Here is a 19,274-nt window from a genome sequence, read left to right on the forward strand (position 1 = left end):
GCCTTCCTATACATTCAAAGAAAACACTTCTCGTCACATTCACATAGTCTGAACACTTCCAGCAGTTACGTCATATTCACCACAAAGCCATTCCACTGCTCATCGAGCCACAATTCAACTCGTAGTGACATTATCGGACATATGCGTCCAAATGTATAGGTTACAACTGAAGCAACCGAGCCTAAGCTGCGGTCTAACCATGGCCTCAAGTCCTCCAGACTGGACCACCACCATAACACAGAATACACTTCTCAACCTTTTTCATAGAATCACAAGCCGGCGATGCACAACTGATACCGAGCGCTCATGTGCGCGTACGAGATGCGTGGAAGGAATTCAAAGAGTTATGTCTCAAGCTGAATCATTTTCGCACAATAGAATATAAGAATGTGAAGTTTCCTAAAGGTTCTGCAGCCTCTCGAAGATAAGTACAGACGTCTCTGTACCGATCCGCAAGACTCTACTAAACCCGCTCATGACTCGTGAGACCTATGTAACCTAGGCTCTGATACCAATCTGTCACGACCCAAAAACTAACCCTGTCGTGATGGCGCCTATTGTGAAACTAGGCAAGCCGACTCATTTCCAAAACAAACCGATATATTCATTTCAAAGATAATTTCAAGGTAAAAACCTCCATTTAAAGAGTTCAAATCAAAGAAAAATAGAAGTGCGGAAAAGAAAAGCCCGACATCGGGGTGTCACTAGTCATGAGCATCTACTATAATCTGTCTAACAATATCAAGGCTAACTTAGCTTGGAAAATAGCTAAATACAACTAGAGGAAGATAAGAGGGAGAAAAGCAGGGGCTGCGATCGCCAAACAGCTACCTTACTATCTCTAAGAAAACCTGTAACCAGAACACTCAATAACCACTACTGTGTCCAGCTACACCTAAATCTGCACACAAGGTGCAGAGAGTAACGTGAGTACGCCAACTCAGTAAGTAACAACAATAAATAAAGACTGAGCAGTAGTGACGAGCAATAAAGCATGTAACGTTCATATCAGGAAATCTCAGCAAAATACCACATGCTCTTAAAAATCAGGATTTGAATCAAACATCTCGTTTAAACCCAGTTCCAGTAAAAATCATTTTAAAGACATTTTTCCAACAGTTTTTCAAACAAAGGCTCAATGCAAAGGTGAGCAAAAATTGATGAAATCATAAACAGCCGCTCGAGCAGACCTCACAGTCACTCGTGCCACTCGGGCATACCTCACAATCACTCTTGCCACTCGGGCATACCTCACAATCACTCTTGCCACTCGGGCATACCTCTCAATCACTCTTGCCTCCCAGTCACTGAGCACTCGGCACTCGACACTCGCACTCATTAGGTACCTACGCTCACTGGGGATGTGTACAGACTCCGGAGGGGCTCCTTCATCCCAAGCGCTATAATCTGCACGGACAACTCACGTGCGATAACAATACAGTATACTACAGGCGGGCAGACCCGATCCACACTCATCCTCACAAATCAGGCCCTCGGCCTCATTCAGTCATAAGTATGCTGCAGGCGAGCAGCCCCGATCCACACTCATCCTCACAAATCAGGCCCTCAGCCTCACTCAGTCATAAATATCTCAATCCACTCGGCATTTCAGTAAAATAGGGTATTCAGCCCAAAACATTTATATGCATCAAAATAGAGTCATAAAACTGAGTTATGCGGTAAACAAGTATAAACATGACTGAGTATAGATTTTCAATCGAAAACAATGAGAGGATGGTAAGAAACAGCCCCTAAGGGTCCATACAGCATTGGCGCAAGGCCCAAACATGGCATTCAGCCCAATTTACAGAAATTCTTTCTAAAACATATAAGTATCAATGGTTTCAACAAAGTATGCAACTTTACAGTTGCCACGGGATGGACCAAGTCACAAATCCCCAATAGTGCACGCCCACACGCCCGTCACCTAGCATATGCGTCACTTCAAAATAATAGAATGATACAAAATCCGGGGTTTCATACCCTCAGGACTAGATTTACAATCGTTACTTACCTCAACAAGATGAACCCAACATCGAGCAAGCTAATCAATACTCAGGAAATTTCCACTCTGTGCGTATCCACCTCTGAATGCTTTCTTGTCTCCTCAATTCAATGCCAATGATCCGAAACTGAAATTCACCCCTTAATGATAATACAACAATCTACTATACTAAGCAACTTCAATCTACAATATCAACATCCATTGGGACCAACATTAGTAACCCATTCCATAGTTTCATTGTATTTATAAATTTTATTGCCAAGATTACCATTCACCTTCTCTCTTATTTTCTCAAAAGTACTATTCATGCAATAAACTAGAGTTTTATAATCCAATCTTTCAACCTTTAAAAGTTGTAACAAATGCTTCAAATACTTCTAACTACTCATAATAAACGAGTTTGAAGCATTGGAATTATCTTTAGTAGATCAATCTTGAAAAATCACAACTTTGGTGATTTTTGTGTTCTTGAGGATTTGATGATGAAATCTTGTATTTGGATGTAAGAATGATGTTAGAAATCATGTATATTGAGTAATAATCAACCCAAAACATCATTAACAGCTTACCTTGGTTGATTGGACTTGATTTGAGCTCAAAATCGTCCCTTCACCTCAAGAACTCTAACCCCCAAATACTCAAAATATCCCCCTTCCCCGACCTTGTATTTATAGGCCCAGATTTTTTGGTTTCGGATGCGGCCCTGGATGCTTCGCATCCCCACTTCACTGCTCTTTGAAGGTCGGATGCGGACCTGGACGCTATGGCAGCACTTTACTGCTAGCCTCTCTTTCAGACGCGACCTCGAATGCTTCGCATCCGCAAGCTCCTCCGCCAGCCTTTGGTAATTTGGTCATAACTTCTTGTAGGAATGTACAACTGACGAACGGTTTAAAGAGTTAGAAACTAGACTCAAAGATCTTTTATTTGATAGGTAATAAACCATATAACATTTCGTATAATGAGAGTTATGCTCAATGGAATTTAGGTTTTATGCGAACTTACTTGAAACTTTAATCTTTTGAAATTTCCAACTTCCAATCTTCTCATTAACCATCTGAAATCATCCCGAGCCCCTCGGGACCTTAACCAAATATACCAACAAGTCCTAAGATATCATACGGAGCTATTGGAATCATCAAAATTAAATTTCGAGGGCGTTTACACATAGATCCATATCCGGTCCACTTTTCTAACTTAAATTTCTCAATTATGAGACTGTGTCTTATTTCACTCCGAGTTCCTTTCGGACCCAAAACAACTAACCAGATACAACTCAACACATCTGAACAACACATAAATAAGGATAGATGGGGGAAACGAGGCTATAACTCTCAGAACGAACGACCGGGTCGTTACATCCTCCCCCACTTAAACATACGTTCGTCCTCGAACGCGCCCAGAGTTGTTCCAAAAGCCATCAAATCACTGTGTAACTTTCCCATGCACATACCCGGGGCTGATCCCACGTCACCCTATCCCATACAGGTCCGATAGCATAGCATAACTGAAATTTCTCAATTCAACCTAGCCTACAAGCCTTCGAATCAAATTTCCAACATCCGAAATTACCTATAAGATGAAAAGTTTGCATCTACATACCGTATAAGTCTGAACAATCTGTACCAAAAGATGTAATCATAACTCAAATACTCAAATTTAACCGCATAGCTCGAATGCTCGAAGCAATGATTTCAAATCACAGTATTGACTCAAATCAATCCAGTGCCAGTAATAAACCTCATATCAACCAAACCCTCGTTCTAAAACCTTCGTACAATGCCGATGATGAAAGAAACATACCAAATTCATAACCATTCATTAGACCATCAGGCCATGGAGCTCTCGTTCCTTCTACAAGAACTACAGCCAATTTCAAAGCCGACTTCCGATATTATCCTCCCAATTATACCACAATCAAATCTGATAGCATCCATTCTAGGCCCAATGACCTCGTCTCATCCAACACAACCACTCTAGTGACATGACACATCAATACAATCTAAAGCCACAACCCGTGCAATCCGTGCACCAGATAGCAACATTCCAATACTATTCTCGCTCAAATTCCATTATAAGGCCACAATAGAACCGCACCATATGTGCATATAACCAACGAATCACAACTCTTTGTAGCATAGAAGAGTAACTCACAGATCATTCCAGAACAAGAATAAGCTTCACATCAACCGAATGGCACATCATTCAACAATAGCAGTATCGAGCCAATCAATCCGGCTCGGTATAGAATACACATCCTAATTGGGCCTACCAATAGGCCCCAAATCAACTATAGTCAGCCACCAATAGATAAACAACCTCCGAAAGTCCACAATAACGGAATCATAATACCTTCTATCATCTGGCTAGCTCCGTCCACAACTTCACAGTCCACAACCCTGAAACAATCTGCTCCTTCTGAAATGTACACTCTCATCAAGTTATACCAGATTGTAATATCATTTACCTAGTCATCGGAAACCGTTCATGCTGCCTAAGAATTTAAGTCCTTTCCTTCAAAACTGAACTGTGACCTTGTACATGTAAATTCTATTCCCGCACAACACACCATATCTATTATGCCATCATGTGACAAGCATAAGAATTCCATTATCAACTCTGAGTCACTAGCAAATTACATACCTTATTAGTCAGAAACCTCTTTCTTGCTTCTTTCTAGGAGGAAATCATAACACACAACACGCTCCGTACATCGGTAGAAATTATCCGATTTAAACCATGGTAGAACCCATCATGAACACTTTGAAATCCATTTGCACATAATCAAGCTATCTGAACCGAATCCCTCTAACTTCACCAAGCCACACAGGTTGCCAAATCTGGGAGCATTGCCACGAAGCACCTGTAGATACTAGCCACGTCATAAGTACACAAATAACCGATCATACCCATTACTGTGCTACCCTAACCTACTTCCAAACTGTCCTTTTTCCCCAAGTCCTTTCCAAATTGCCTTCAAATTGCTATTTTATTTCCTTATTAGAACACTACTATCCTTAACTAAAACTTGCCTCGCGAACTCTAGCATAGAATCACAGCGCCCTAAGTCTTATAAGCCGCCGAATTCCCTTTTTATGTATTCCAAAAGTTCCACAACCAAAAATGCTTACTCCGAAGAGACTTTAGGTGAATCTAAAACAGTTTCCTTTACCTTCTTGATACTGAAATGCATAATTCACAATGATATAAGATGCCACGAGTCTCAACACCGTTTAATGCAACTCTTTCTTTTCTAGCCATATTTATAAATCTTGAATCCATTGTAACCATTCTCGAATTAACCGACCAAACAGACCGAAACGACATGTGCCCCATTAGAACACCAACACCCAAGGGAATAAAGAGTAACCCACACTCCTACGTAACCGAGCAAATTCCCGCTCCATGTACACTACATTCTCTGCGAATAACCACTCAATTATTTTATGGTCCTCCTATAACCATAGAGTGTAATACAACTTATGTCCAAAAATTTCTTTACCCGAGTCATCCTCGACCTCGACCTCTGCAAGTCATAACTGATTCACCGGTATACCCCAAACCGAAACTAATACAACCCATAACCGTGCAATCAACTCGTCGATAGCAGACTCCTCCACTTAGCCTTAAGCTGCAATTATATAAAATTAGAATCCGTAAGGATTTCTCCTTCTCAATTACCAAGGTCTCGCACCGTTAACCTGCCAGACTTCTCGAAGTCTTTTATTAAGCCCTTCATGAACATTCTGAATCTCCAGCCAAAATCACACACGCGACCTCCTACCGGGTAGCAAGTAATATTCCTCACAAAGCTTCATCAATATCACGCCACCGCTAGCTGCACACAGGAGATAACCCACATGTGGAATTCCTTACCGACGTCTCCTAATGACACTGCACTGAGTGCAACGATCATGAAATTCGTAAATTCTCCTGAGTTCATGCTCGCCCACCATTTATATAAGTCATCACTTCCCCTATTGATATCAACTGTACGTCAACAATACCTTCCGAACTCAAGTCATATTGCACCTGACACAATAATCAGATCTTCACGCCTCTATTCATTTCAAACACACTTTGTACACTAACCATCATTCCAAATAGAGTATGCAGGCTGGTTCACATAGTAACACGATCCCAAACCATTCTACACTTTCTCAAGGCGCACGACTACCCTACTAGTGAATTCATATAATCTGCCACTCTTACTTCGGTTAAATCATCTCCTTTAAGAAACTTCTCAACCTCTACTTCTTCTACTTGACCTGCTAGTACTTCAACCACCGCGAAACACTTCCCGTCATTTCTTCCCTCATACTTTGCTACCCAACTGCTGCATCAAATCGAAATGTATTTTTGTCGCACCTGAACCAATAAAATGTTACCGACTCTAAGTCTCTTCAAAGATTATCTTTCCCGAGCCATCAACATCAAAATACCCATTCGCAACCACCATTACTACACAACCATTTACTCTTCCTGAGTTCAAACTCATTGACATACATGAGAATTTAATTTGCCCCAAAATTTAACAACGTGAAAGATCCTTCAAAATATTCACACTCGAGACGGTACGTCGCATCAAAATGAAAATCCAAGCACCCAATGGCCTTCCTTTACATTCAAAGAAAACACTTCTCGTCACATTCACATAGTCTGAACACTTCCAGCAGTTATGTCATACTCACCACAAAGCCCTTCCACTGCTCATCGAGCCACAATTCAACTCGTAGTGACATTATCGGACATATGCGTCCAAATGTATAGGTTACAACTGAAACTACCGAGCCTAAGCTGCGGTCTAACCATGGCCTCAAGTCCTCCAGACTGGCCCACCACCATAACACAGAATACACATCTCAACCTTGTTCATAGAATCACAAGCCGGCGATGCACAACTGATACCGAGCGCTCATGTGCGCGTACGAGATGCGTGGAAGGAATTCAAAGAGTTATGTCTCAAGCTGAATCATTTTCGCACAATAGAATATAAGAATGTGAAGTTTCCTAAAGGTTCTGCGGCCTCTCGAAGATAAGTACAGACATCTCTGTACCGATCCGCAAGACTCTACTAAACCCGCTCATGACTCGTGAGACCTATGTAACCTAGGCTCTGGTACCAATCTGTCACGACCCCAAAACTAACCCTGTCGTGATGGCACCTATTGTGAAACTAGGCAAGCTGACTCATTTCCAAAACAAACCGATATATTCATTTCAAAGATAATTTCAAGGTAAAAACCTCCATTTAAAGAGTTCAAATCAAAGAAAAACAGAAGTGCAGAAAAGAAAAGCCCGACATCGGGGTGTCACTAGTCATGAGCATCTACTATAATCTATCTAACAATATCAAGGCTAACTTAGCCTGGAAAATAGCTAAATACAACTAGAGGAAGATAAGAGGGAGAAAAGCAGGGGCTGTGATCGCCAAACAGCTACCTTACTATCTCCAAGAAAACCTGTAACCAGAACAATCAATAACCACTACTGTATCCAGCTACACCTGAATCTGCACACAAGGTGCAGGGAGTAACGTGAGTACGCCAACTCAGTAAGTAACAACAATAAATAAAGACTGAGCAGTAGTGACGAGCAATAAAGCATGTAACGTTCATATAAGGAAATCTCAGCAAAATACCACATGCTCTTAAAAATCAGGATTTGAATCAAACATCTCGTTTAAACCCAGTTCCAGTAAAAATTATTTTAAAGACATTTTTCCAACAGTTTTTCAAACAAAGGCTCAATGCAAAGGTGAGCAAAAATTGATGAAATCATAAACAGCCGCTCGAGCAGACCTCACAGTCACTCGTGCCACTCGGGCATACCTCACAATCACTCTTGCCACTCGGGCATACCTCACAATCACTCTTGCCACTCGGGCATACCTCTCAATCACTCTTGCCTCCCAGTCACTGAGCACTCGGCACTCGACACTCGCACTCAGTAGGTACCTGCGCTCACTGGGGATGTGTACAGACTCCGGAGGGGCTCCTTCATCCCAAGCGCTATAATCTGCACGGACAACTCATGTGCGATAACAATACAGTATACTACAGGCGGGCAGACCCGATCCACACTCATCCTCACAAATCAGGCCCTCGACCTCACTCAGTCATAAGTATGCTGCAGGCGGGCAGCCCCGATCCACACTCATCCTCACAAATCAGGCCCTCGGCCTCACTCAGTCATAAATATCTCAATCCACTCGGCATTTCAGTAAAATAGGGTATTCAGCCCAAAACATTTATATGCATCAAAATAGAGTCATAAAACTGAGTTATGCGGTAAACAAGTATAAACATGACTGAGTATAGATTTTCAATCGAAAACAATGAGAGGATGGTAAGAAACAGCCCCTAAGGGTCCATACAGCATTGGCGCAAGGCCCAAACATGGCATTCAGCCCAATTTACAGAAATTCTTTCTAAAACATATAAGTATCAATGGTTTCGACAAAGTATGCAACTTTACAGTTGCCACGGGATGGACCAAGTCACAAATCCCCAACAGTGCACGCCCACACGCCCGTCAACTAGCATGTGCGTCACTTCAAAATAATAGAATGATACAAAATCTGGTGTTTCATACCCTCAGGACTAGATTTACAATCGTTACTTACCTCAACAAGATGAACCCAACATCGAGCAAGCTAATCAATACTCAGGAAATTTCCACTTTGTGCGTATCCACCTCTGAATGCTTTCTTGTCTCCTCAATTCAATGCCAACGATCCGAAACTAAAATCCACCCCTTAATGATAATACAACGATCTACTATACTAAGCAACTTCAATCTACAATATCAACATCCATTGGGACCAACATTAGTAACCCATTCCATAGTTTCATTGTATTCATAAATTTCATCGCCAAGATTACCATTCACCTTCTCTCTTATTTTCTCAAAAGTACTATTCATGCAATAAACTAGAGTTTTATAATCCAATCTTTCAACCTTTAAAAGTTGTAACAAATGCTTCAAATACTTCTAACTACTCATAATAAACTAGTTTGAAGCATTGGAATTATCTTTAGTAGATCAATCTTGAAAAATCACAACTTTGGTGATTTTTGTGTTCTTGAGGATTTGATGATAAAATCTTGTATTTGGATGTAAGAATGATGTTAGAAATCATATATATTGAGTAATAATCAACCCAAAACATCATTAACAACTTACCTTGGTTGATTGGACTTGATTTGAGCTCAAAATCGTCCATTCACCTCAAGAACCCTAACCCCCAAATACTCAAAATATCCCCCTTCCCCGACCTTGTATTTATAGGCCTAGATTTCTGGGTTTCGGATGCGGCCCTGGATGCTTCGCATCCCCACTTCACTCCTCTTTGAAGGTCGGATGCGGACCTGGATGCTATGGCAGCACTTCACTGCCAGCCTCTCTTTCAGACGCGACCTCGGATGCTTCGCATCCGCAAGCTCCTCCGCCAGCCTTTGGTAATTTGGTCATAACTTCTTGTAGGAATGTACAACTGACGAACGGTTTGAAGAGTTAGAAACTAGACTCAAAGATCTTTCATTTGATAGGTAATAAACCATATAACACTTCGTATAATGAGAGTTATGTTTAATGGAATTTAGGTTTTATGCGAACTCACTTGAAACTTTAATCTTATGAAATTTCCAACTTCCAAACTTCTCATTAACCATCCGAAATCATCCCGAGCCCCTCGGGACCTTAACCAAATATACCAACAAGTCCTAAGATATCATACGGAGCTATTGGAATCATCAAAATTAAATTTTGAGGGCGTTTACACATAGATTCATATCCGGTCCACTTTTCTAACTTAAATTTCTCAATTATGAGACTAAGTGTCTTATTTCACTTCGAGTTCCTTTCAGACCCAAACCAACTAACCAGATACAACTCAACATATCTAAACAACACATAAATAAGGATAGATGGGGGAAACGAGGCTATAACTCTCAGAACGAATGACCGGGTCGTTACAGAAAGGTAGTGTCAAGTCTAAGCAAGTTGTGGAGGAAGACTCTGTATCTGATGATGATATTCTGGAAAAATAAGTGATAAGGGCAAGTCCATTGGAAGGTCTGGCAAAAGGAAGTTGGGGAACCCGATTCTGCAAAAAAGGTGAAAAGTGTAAGTGTACTAGGGCAAGAAAGGTTGAGACATCAAAAGGTACTATGGGGTCGCACTTTTGACCCAGAGATTTCTGAAATGGCGGGTATGAGACAAATTCTTGAGATGGTGGAATTTCAGCAGTGGGGCCATCTGTTCAAAGAGGATGTGGCCAAAGTATATGAGGATGAGGTCAAAAACTTCTATGCCGACCTCTTCACTATTGAAGATGACCACATCTGTGTTTTAGTAAATAGAGTAGATATGGTATTGGATGCTACTGTCTTGGGGGACATTCTCAAGGTTCCATCTGAAGGGTTGTCATCTGTGAGAGGTGTTTGTGGCTCTAATTTTAGGTGTGTCATTGTGAAAGAAAAAGTTGTCCAGCATGGGGAACGGGTACACAAGAAGGCTCTGCTTCCTATGCACCAACTGTTGTTCGAGTTGGTTAACAAGGTTCTGCTCCCTCGTGCTGAAAGAAGGTCCATTACTTCCAGGTCTGATCTATACTTAATGGAAGCACTAGATGAGTTATGTTCTATCAACTTGCATGCTATTATGATTGAACATATACAGAAAGTGGCAGCTTTTAAATATGGGAACCATGGACTTCTGTATGGCTTTCTTCTCATGCGTGTCTTCAAGTTCTTTGATGTACCCTTAGGAAATCCCAAGATGGGGACCAGGAAACAAACCTTCTCGAAAACTACACTGGAGAAATGTGAATGTATTGAAAAGGTTGGAGGAATGGGAAGCACTTCGACGATCTCACAGCTAATCAACGCCCAGAATAGTGCCACAGAGAAGATCAGGAAGCTGAAGGCACGGAAAACCATTCTTGAGACTCAGCTTAGTCAGGCTATAGCAGCACCAGGACCCTCCAGTTCATCAAATGAAGAAGTTGCTCATCTGTCTAAAGAAAATACTGAGCTCAAGCAACAGGTGGAGAACCTGAGAGAAAAACTGCTCGCAGAGCACATGTCCGCAAATGCTCGGATTGACCTTGTTCTTAACACTCTTGTTGCCTCCTCCAAGCCTTCCTCCTCTAGTGCCCCCTAAGAAAATCTTATAGTAACCAGTGTCAAATTTCTATCTTTTGTTTTGATGACTTGTGGTAGTTGTTTTTGTTTTTTTTGTGCTGTGGATGGATTTCACCTGTACTGCTCCCGCCTTCAATAGTCCAAACTTGCCTTTGATGTAATGACAAAGGCTTATATTTTATGAAAATCAATGAAGACTCTCTTTTGCTGTTAAATGCTTGTCTTTTTCTACTTCTCTTTTCCATCATGTTATGTACACACATGTGGCACGAATTAGCTAGGCTAGACTTCTTTATGTTGATTGCTTGCTTGTGTATTTTTAATGATGCCAAAAGGGGGAAGATAGATTGAAGCAGGGGGATCTGATTAAGGGGGAAGCATAGAGTCCGGGGGAACTGGTGAAGTTCTTGGTACTTTATCCGGTTTATTGTGCTCTGCAAATGGTTGTCAATTTTTAAAGTTTGTCATCATCAAAAAGGGAGAAATTGATGGGTTTAAAGTATCTTAGAATTATGTTTTGATGATCTAACAAACTTATTGTTAAGAACCAAACAAAGGACCTGATGTACACTTGGTATATATCTCTATCAACGGACTCAAGCTAATGTGTATTGTATGACTTCAGACAGAAAAGAATCAACTCAGGGACCTGATCCATTTGAGTTTCCCTGACAGTAGTATGAAGTCAACTCTACAGCTGGAAAGTGACTGCCTGCACTGTACATGCTATAGTACAGAAACAGTGCAGTAGTTACTTCCCATTGGGAAGGGCCTTTTACTAACCAAGTGTTTACATCATCTAAGTGATGTCATTCAAAGGACATAAACAAGAAGCATTACAATAAAAAACATCACTTGAACACTTAGTGAATTGATTTCAAGAACTCCACATCTGATAATCAAGTATTGAAGTCACAAGTGCATCAAGAACAAAGTACAACACTACTACGGACCAGTTCCTACAACAAGTCTTTTGTATGTCCTTAGTTGAGTTGTAACTTTGTATTTGTTCTTCATTGTAATTCCTACTTTGCTTATTTAGAAGCTTTAATTAGGAACCTTGGAAAACCATAAACCCTTAGTGTTTGTGTCATGACTAGAGTTAGTTATGAGTTGAAGTCTTTGTAATAGGTGTATTGCAAAGTGGCTTGTGATAGGTGTATTGCAAGTTAGTGAGGGATTAAGAGTTTAATTCTTAGGTTGTAATAGGTTGTAATCTAAAGATCGCTCAATAGTGAAGTTGAAATCCTACCAGTGTAGGTCGTGATTTTTTATCCCCTTGAGCAGGGATATTTCCACATAAAAATCTCTCGTGTCATTTACTTACTGGTTCATTAGCTATTTCTGTGGGAACTGGTATAAGACCAGGTCTCTATATAGTTTGGTGGACTTATACATTCTATCACTATTATATGAGTGATAAGGGTGGCTATAGGAGAGATAAGAGTGGCTATTGTCAGGGATGATATGTGATGATGTGGAGTGGTTGCATTGGTGATTTTCATGTGATTTTGTGATTTTCCTTGTGTTTATTTTTATACCTTGTGCAATTTGTCTTGTTGTTGGTAAATTGATAATAGTCTAATTTATGTTGAAATTGGGAGCATGTGGCTATTGCCGGGCGGATTATAAAATAAAATGTGGGCATGAGGTGCCGTGAGTAAATAATGATGATATTGGCACGTGAATTGTCCGTGCAGTTGTGATATGAAATGAGGGCACGAGGTGCCAGAAAACATATGATGGTTTATTTATTGGCACGTGAACTGTCCGTGCAGTTGTAATATAAAAAGTGGGCACGAGGTGCTAGGGTAATATGATGATTTAATTATGGGCATGAAGTGCCGTGAAAATATAAAAGAGGGCTGAGGCCCGTGTTTATGAAAAATATGAAAATGGGCTGAAACCCGTAGTTGTATGACTATGAAATGAAGTGTCACGTGGTGACTTTTTAATTGAAAGAATTATACTCAAAAAGATTTATTTGAAAGAATTACATTCAAAAGGTATTTATTTGAAGAAATTATATTTGAGAGAGATGTATTTAAAGGAAGTATATTTGAAAGATATTTATTTGAAGGAATTATATTTGAAAAAGATTTATTTGAAAGAATTATATGTGAAAGATATTTAATTGAAGGACTTGATTTAATTGGGTGTACTTATATTTATTAATCGTTGAACGATATTAATGGTATTTTTGTTGCCCTGCTATGGATTTTACTGGTTGATTTGTGTTGTCCTTATTGTTATTTGTTTCCTATTATTTGTATATCATATTGCACAGGTTTTTAGACTAGTGGGTGTCTGACCTCGTCTCTACTCCACTGAGGTTAGTCTTGATACTTATTGGGTACCGACCGTGGTGTACTTATACTACACTTCTGCACATTTTTGTACAGAGCCAGATATTGGAGATATCGGACTTGGACAGAGTTAAAGCGGGATCGTAAGGATTCAAGGTAGAGTTGCTTGGTCGTCGTAGTTTCTTGAAGTCTTTTCATTTTATTGTACCGTTATTTATTATTCAAACAGTATTGGGTATTCGATCCTTGATATCATTTCATGTATTCAGTTAGAGTTTGTGACTCAGTACTACAAGTCTTGGGAGGTTGTTATATTCATGTTTGTTCCGCTGTTAGTTCCTATTTTTTTAAAAATGGCTTCAAAATGTAATAGAAATCGGCTTACCTAGTCTTAGAGACTAGGTGCCATCACGACGTCTGTGGCGGGATTTTGGGTCGTGACAAGACATGCCATACATTATACTTACGAAATTGTAGTAAAGTTGTAGAAAAATTGTATTCTGTTATTTATATATATTTTTTAATTTAAATATTGTATGAAAGTTGAACAATATTGTATAAAATTTGTATTTAAGTTGTATGATATTGAAGTTGTATATAACTGGGTAGAAATAATGTATGAAAGTTGTAGATAAGTTGTATAATATATAATTAGTTGTATGAAATTTGTTTTTACTATGTATAAATCAGATACAAAATATACAAAAGATATATTGTATAAAAATTGTATTTAAATGGTATGATATTGTAGTTGTATATAACTGGGTAGAAATAATATATAAAAATTGTAGATAATTTGTAGATAAGTTGTATAATATATAATTAGGTGTATAAAATTTGTTTACAACATTTACGTGATTGCTTCTTCGAGTCGGTTGAGACATAAAAATTTGTTTAGTCTTGATGTGTATTCATGTATTAGACCTAGATGGAGAGTAGCAATATCTTGGAAGAAGCATCTTTGGAGTATGGTCAAGTATTTTCTGAATAAAATAAAGCATCTACCTTGTCTAAAAGGCTACCTAGGTTGAGAATATTTGACATGTTTCACAAATGGTTGAATGAACTTTTTTAGGTGTATGTGAATGATTTGTTTCTTTATAAAAAAAGGTAAATAACTTATTTCTTGACCAACTTTTAGTCATCTGAATTCTGCTGGGCGCATTATGTTTCAGGGATACGACATTAGTTTTCTCATTACAAATTATCATTGTGAAGAGATGTAGAAGCAGAAGCTTATTGATTTCATAATGCAATTCATGGAGGTACACTTATTAATTCCCACCCTTCCAAGGATAAAGTAGCAGTAAAACCTCTGCATCAATCACTTACGTAACTTATTGATATTTATTCAAAGGGTGGAGAAAAATAGGGCAGAAGAAAAATAAGGAAAGAGAAGAGGAGAAAAAAAAAGAAAAATGGTGTAACTAAATCCCTTGATTGAAGGCACAAATAATGGATTTGGGATCCTTTTAAGGTGGATTATATATTCTCCGCTTAGGAAAGAAGTCCAAGTTTACTTTTTGCGAAAGGGAAAATGGCATTTTATAACTAAAATATGTTTAGGTCGGGTAATTACAAAATATGGACATTTTTTGTAATAAGGTTTCAAATAATATATAGGAATGAAAACCTCACCTTGCACAATAGGCCAAATATTCTGTCCATAAAACGCTTTCAAAATTTCGCCGTCACTGTAGCGGTGAATAGTGCGCGAACAGCCGCTACAGCGCAAAACAGTACGGTGAATAGTGCCAAACAGTGGCGCGAACAATGATTTTGCTACTGTTTCGCTGCTATAGTGTAGTGAACAGTAGCATCACTTCACTGTTCATCCAACGAAACAGTGATTCGATATTGTTCATCGTAGAAAGCTGTGAGTTTGAGCTTCAATGGCTGCGATGGCCGGCGACCAGCCATCTTTTCCGGCGGGTCTGCCCTCCTCCAACATCGCCCAACCACAAACAATGCCAACTATCAATCCACAAACTCTAGATTACTCAAAGATTTTGACACCCAACTCAACCAATCCTCCTGCATTGACTATTGCCCAGGCTTCAGTGCATCCCATCGCCCAATCATCTACGACAACAAACAACAATCCCCAATCCATGGATTATTCAAAACTTTTAAAACCTACTTCCATTAATGCCCCTATGCAAACCTTCGCTACGCTACCATTAAAACCAGTTGAGTTCCTTCACGGAGAACCAGTTGTGAAGAGGAAGAAACAAGAAGTGAAGCAATCTATCGTACAACAAGGACTTCTACTTGCAATTTTTGGGAAATTTTCGTATGGGAAGACTGTTATTAGTGAATTACGTAAAGTGATTCCAATTCAATGAGAGATTAAAGGCCATTGTTCAGTTGGTTTAATTGAAGATAAGCATGTGTTGATTAGGCTGTCTTTATTAGAGGACTATGTTCATCTTCTTTCAAAGCCATCTTTTTATTTAAAAGCTCAGTCAGACATGTGGCAGATGCATTGTACAAAATGGAATCCATGGTGGACACCTGATGAAGAGACTCCCATTGCCATTTCTTGGATTAGCTTTCCAGAACTGCCTCCTAATTTCTTTGGGAAGGAATGTGTATTTTTCTTAGCTCGTGCAGTTGGTAATCCATTACATGTAGACCTAGCCACTCAAAATGGGACTAGACCTAGTTGTGCTAAGGTGAAGGTGAAAGTTAACTTGTTAAGTAAGTTCCCTCATCGTATTAAGATTGTGGAAGAAGCTGATGAATCTAGACCAGAAGAGTTCAAGTGGATCAGGATTAAGTATGATTATATGCCAAAATTTTGCAAACCTTGCAAAAAAAAACAGGGGCATAGTGAGGTAGAATGCTGGGTAATTCATCCTGAATTACACAAGAGATTTGAAGAAGGTGTTGAGGAACAAAGCAAGGAGAAGGCAGTTGTGGTGAGTTCTGATGCAATTGGGACTGCTACAAATTCAACAAAGGTCCTAACTAGTGGAAAGGTGGTTGGTAAGCCTACTACTAATCATGCCAAGCAGGAATGGATACAAGCAAGGAAGAACAAATACCAACGAGATAATAGGGGTCACATTGTTGATAACAAACAAGGAAAGGAAGCTGACAAGGGTAAAGGGAAGTCCAAAGTTGAGGAAGTTGCAATCAAGAACAAGTTTAATGCACTAGAGGTTGAGGAAGTTCATCAGCCTACTCTACAAATTTCTGAAGGCAAAGGTGAGGATCATAGCAATGGTAAGAAGAAGGAACATGGGGAAAAGCAAGCTAAGAAGGGCCAGGAGAAGGAAAAGGAAGTCAATACTCAACATGAATATAAGCGTGTGAAGAAGGAAGCAGTCGAGAAGGTGGTGGAAAATGAGCATAATGGTAACCATATTCCTTCTGGGATTCAGTCTTCAGCTCCTAAAGATGATCAAGAATTAGCTAAGGCTAATTCTAGTGTTCCTAGTGATCAACGTATTGATGAAAGGGCTAATAAGGAATCCACAATCGACTGGGTTCATAGAAGGTTTGGGACTAGAAATGAGGAGCTAAAACAACTCAATGTGACCACAAACCAATCTTGTCATGAGATTCCATCTCAAACATTTAAAGATTCTGGGAAGATTGAGGATCTTGATGAGGTAAACTCTACAAAGGTCTTATGGAGTGATGCAGTTGAGGTTAAGGATGATCAGTTGGGCACAACAAAGACAACAGAAGTCAAAGTGAAGAAGGATAACAAGCCAAGCTCACCTGGCGATAGGCTGGCGACGCCAAGCCTAAAGCCAGGCTCATCAAGCGTTAGGCTGGCGACGCCAGGCCTAAAGCTAGACTCCCCATACGTTAGGCTGGAGACGGCAGGCCTAAAGCCAGGCTCACCTGATGAGGCAGCTATAGTAAAACCCAACCTTAGTGCAACTGGAGAGATATTTATCTATGTAGATGGTGTTCCGATGTATGCATTGGAGAACAAACTTGATGGAGATGTTAATGTGAAGATTGGGGATGATATAGTGGGTTCAGACCAAATTTCAGGCAATGGTAAGGGTGGTGATCTCACTAGAACAGTGCATTCAGAGCAGACTGCTACAGTAACTCCTGGGCTAGGCAGTGTCTATGAGCTACAATTCAAGGAGTATGAACAGGCTGATGAGCGGGCAATTGTTCCAAGAACATCTGGGGAAATAGAGGAAGTGCCTTTGGAATCTGGAACTAACCAAATTATACAGCTACATCTTAATGTTCCACTTAAGACTCCTCTACAACATTTACATGATTTAGTTACACATAATGTGACACCAATTGATGAAGACTTATTGAGACAAAATCCAATGGAGGATGAAGGAAATGATGAATCAACTGCATAAAACTTCAAACAAGTGGCTAGGGAAGGGGATTTATCACCCACAGCTAGTGCTAAAGTAGGTAAGAAAACTAAGAAGAATCAGAGTAAAGATCCACCACAACCTTCAAGAATAATGTCCAGGGGGAAGCTTCTCTATCTAAATGATGATGATCAAAGCATTAATATGGAATATAAGGTCTGTGAATACACAACAGGACTTTCCTAGTGTGATCAACATGAATAGGGAGCATAATTTTTGTGTAGTTGCATTGATGGAGCCTTTTCAAAAGAAGGGACTCATTGATAGATATAGAAGGAGGTTGAATATGGAGACTGCTTATGCAAATATTAATGGGCAAATATGGTTGTTCTTCGATGCAGTGGTGGAATGGGAATTAGTGGAGGATACTGAGCAACAGGTGACTGTGAGAGTGTTTCACCATGACCTGGGGCAGCACATGATGATGACATTTGTTTATGCAAAATGTTCAGCAATGGAGAGGTTGGATTTGTGGGATCACTTGTATTATTTAGCAAGTGATATGGAATTACCATGGTTGGTAGGAGGGGATTTCAATGTGTTATTGCATGAAGATGAGAAAATAGGGGGACTTCCAGTACACCCTCCTGAATATGAGGATTTTGCATTTTGTGTAAACTCTTGTGGTTTGTTTGAGCAAGGGTACAAAGGAAGTCCATTTACATGGTGGAATGGGAGATCCAATGCTGAGTGTATATTCAAGAGATTGGATAGGATTTTTGTGAATTTGCCATTTCAGAACATGTTGCCAACTATTGAAGTTGAGCATCTAATCAGAACTGGATCAGATCATGCAACATTGCTAATGACATGTGGGGTGCAGACAACCAATTTTGTCAAGCCTTTCAGGTTCTTGAACTTTGGGACAAAGCATGCTACATTTATGGATGTGGTGAGGCAGAATTGGGAAGTTGATTTCATAGGGGATCCATTTTTGATGTTCAAGCAGAATATCAAAAGGGTGAAGGCAGCACTTTCAAAATGTAGTAGGGAAACATTTGATGATATCTTCAAGCAATTGGCTATTTTGGAGGACATTGTTAGGGTGAAGGAGATGTTGTTTGGAGAAGAGCCTACAACTGAGAATAGGATTGTGCTTCAAAAGGCTCAATCTGAATTGAAGAAATACTTGAGTATTGAGGAGCAGTATTGGAAGCAAAGAGCTGGGATGACTTGGTTTGCTGAAGGAGATAGGAATACAAGTTTCTTTCACAATCATGTCAATGGCAAAAGAAAGAAATTGCAACTGAAGAGGATTAAAAATGGCAGTGGGGTATGGATTGAAGACCAGGAGCAATTGGCTATAGCTGCAGTGGACTTCTATCAAAAACAGTTCACAAATGAAGGTGATGCTTCTGAATTTTCCTTGCTCAATAATGTACCTTCAATGGTCACTATGGATAAAAATTTGGAACTTAGCAGATTGCCAACAATTGAAGAAGTAAGGGCAGCAGTT

This window comes from Nicotiana tabacum, chromosome 22, assembly GCF_000715075.1.
Source record: "Nicotiana tabacum cultivar K326 chromosome 22, ASM71507v2, whole genome shotgun sequence".
In the NCBI taxonomy this organism is placed as follows: domain Eukaryota; kingdom Viridiplantae; phylum Streptophyta; class Magnoliopsida; order Solanales; family Solanaceae; genus Nicotiana; species Nicotiana tabacum.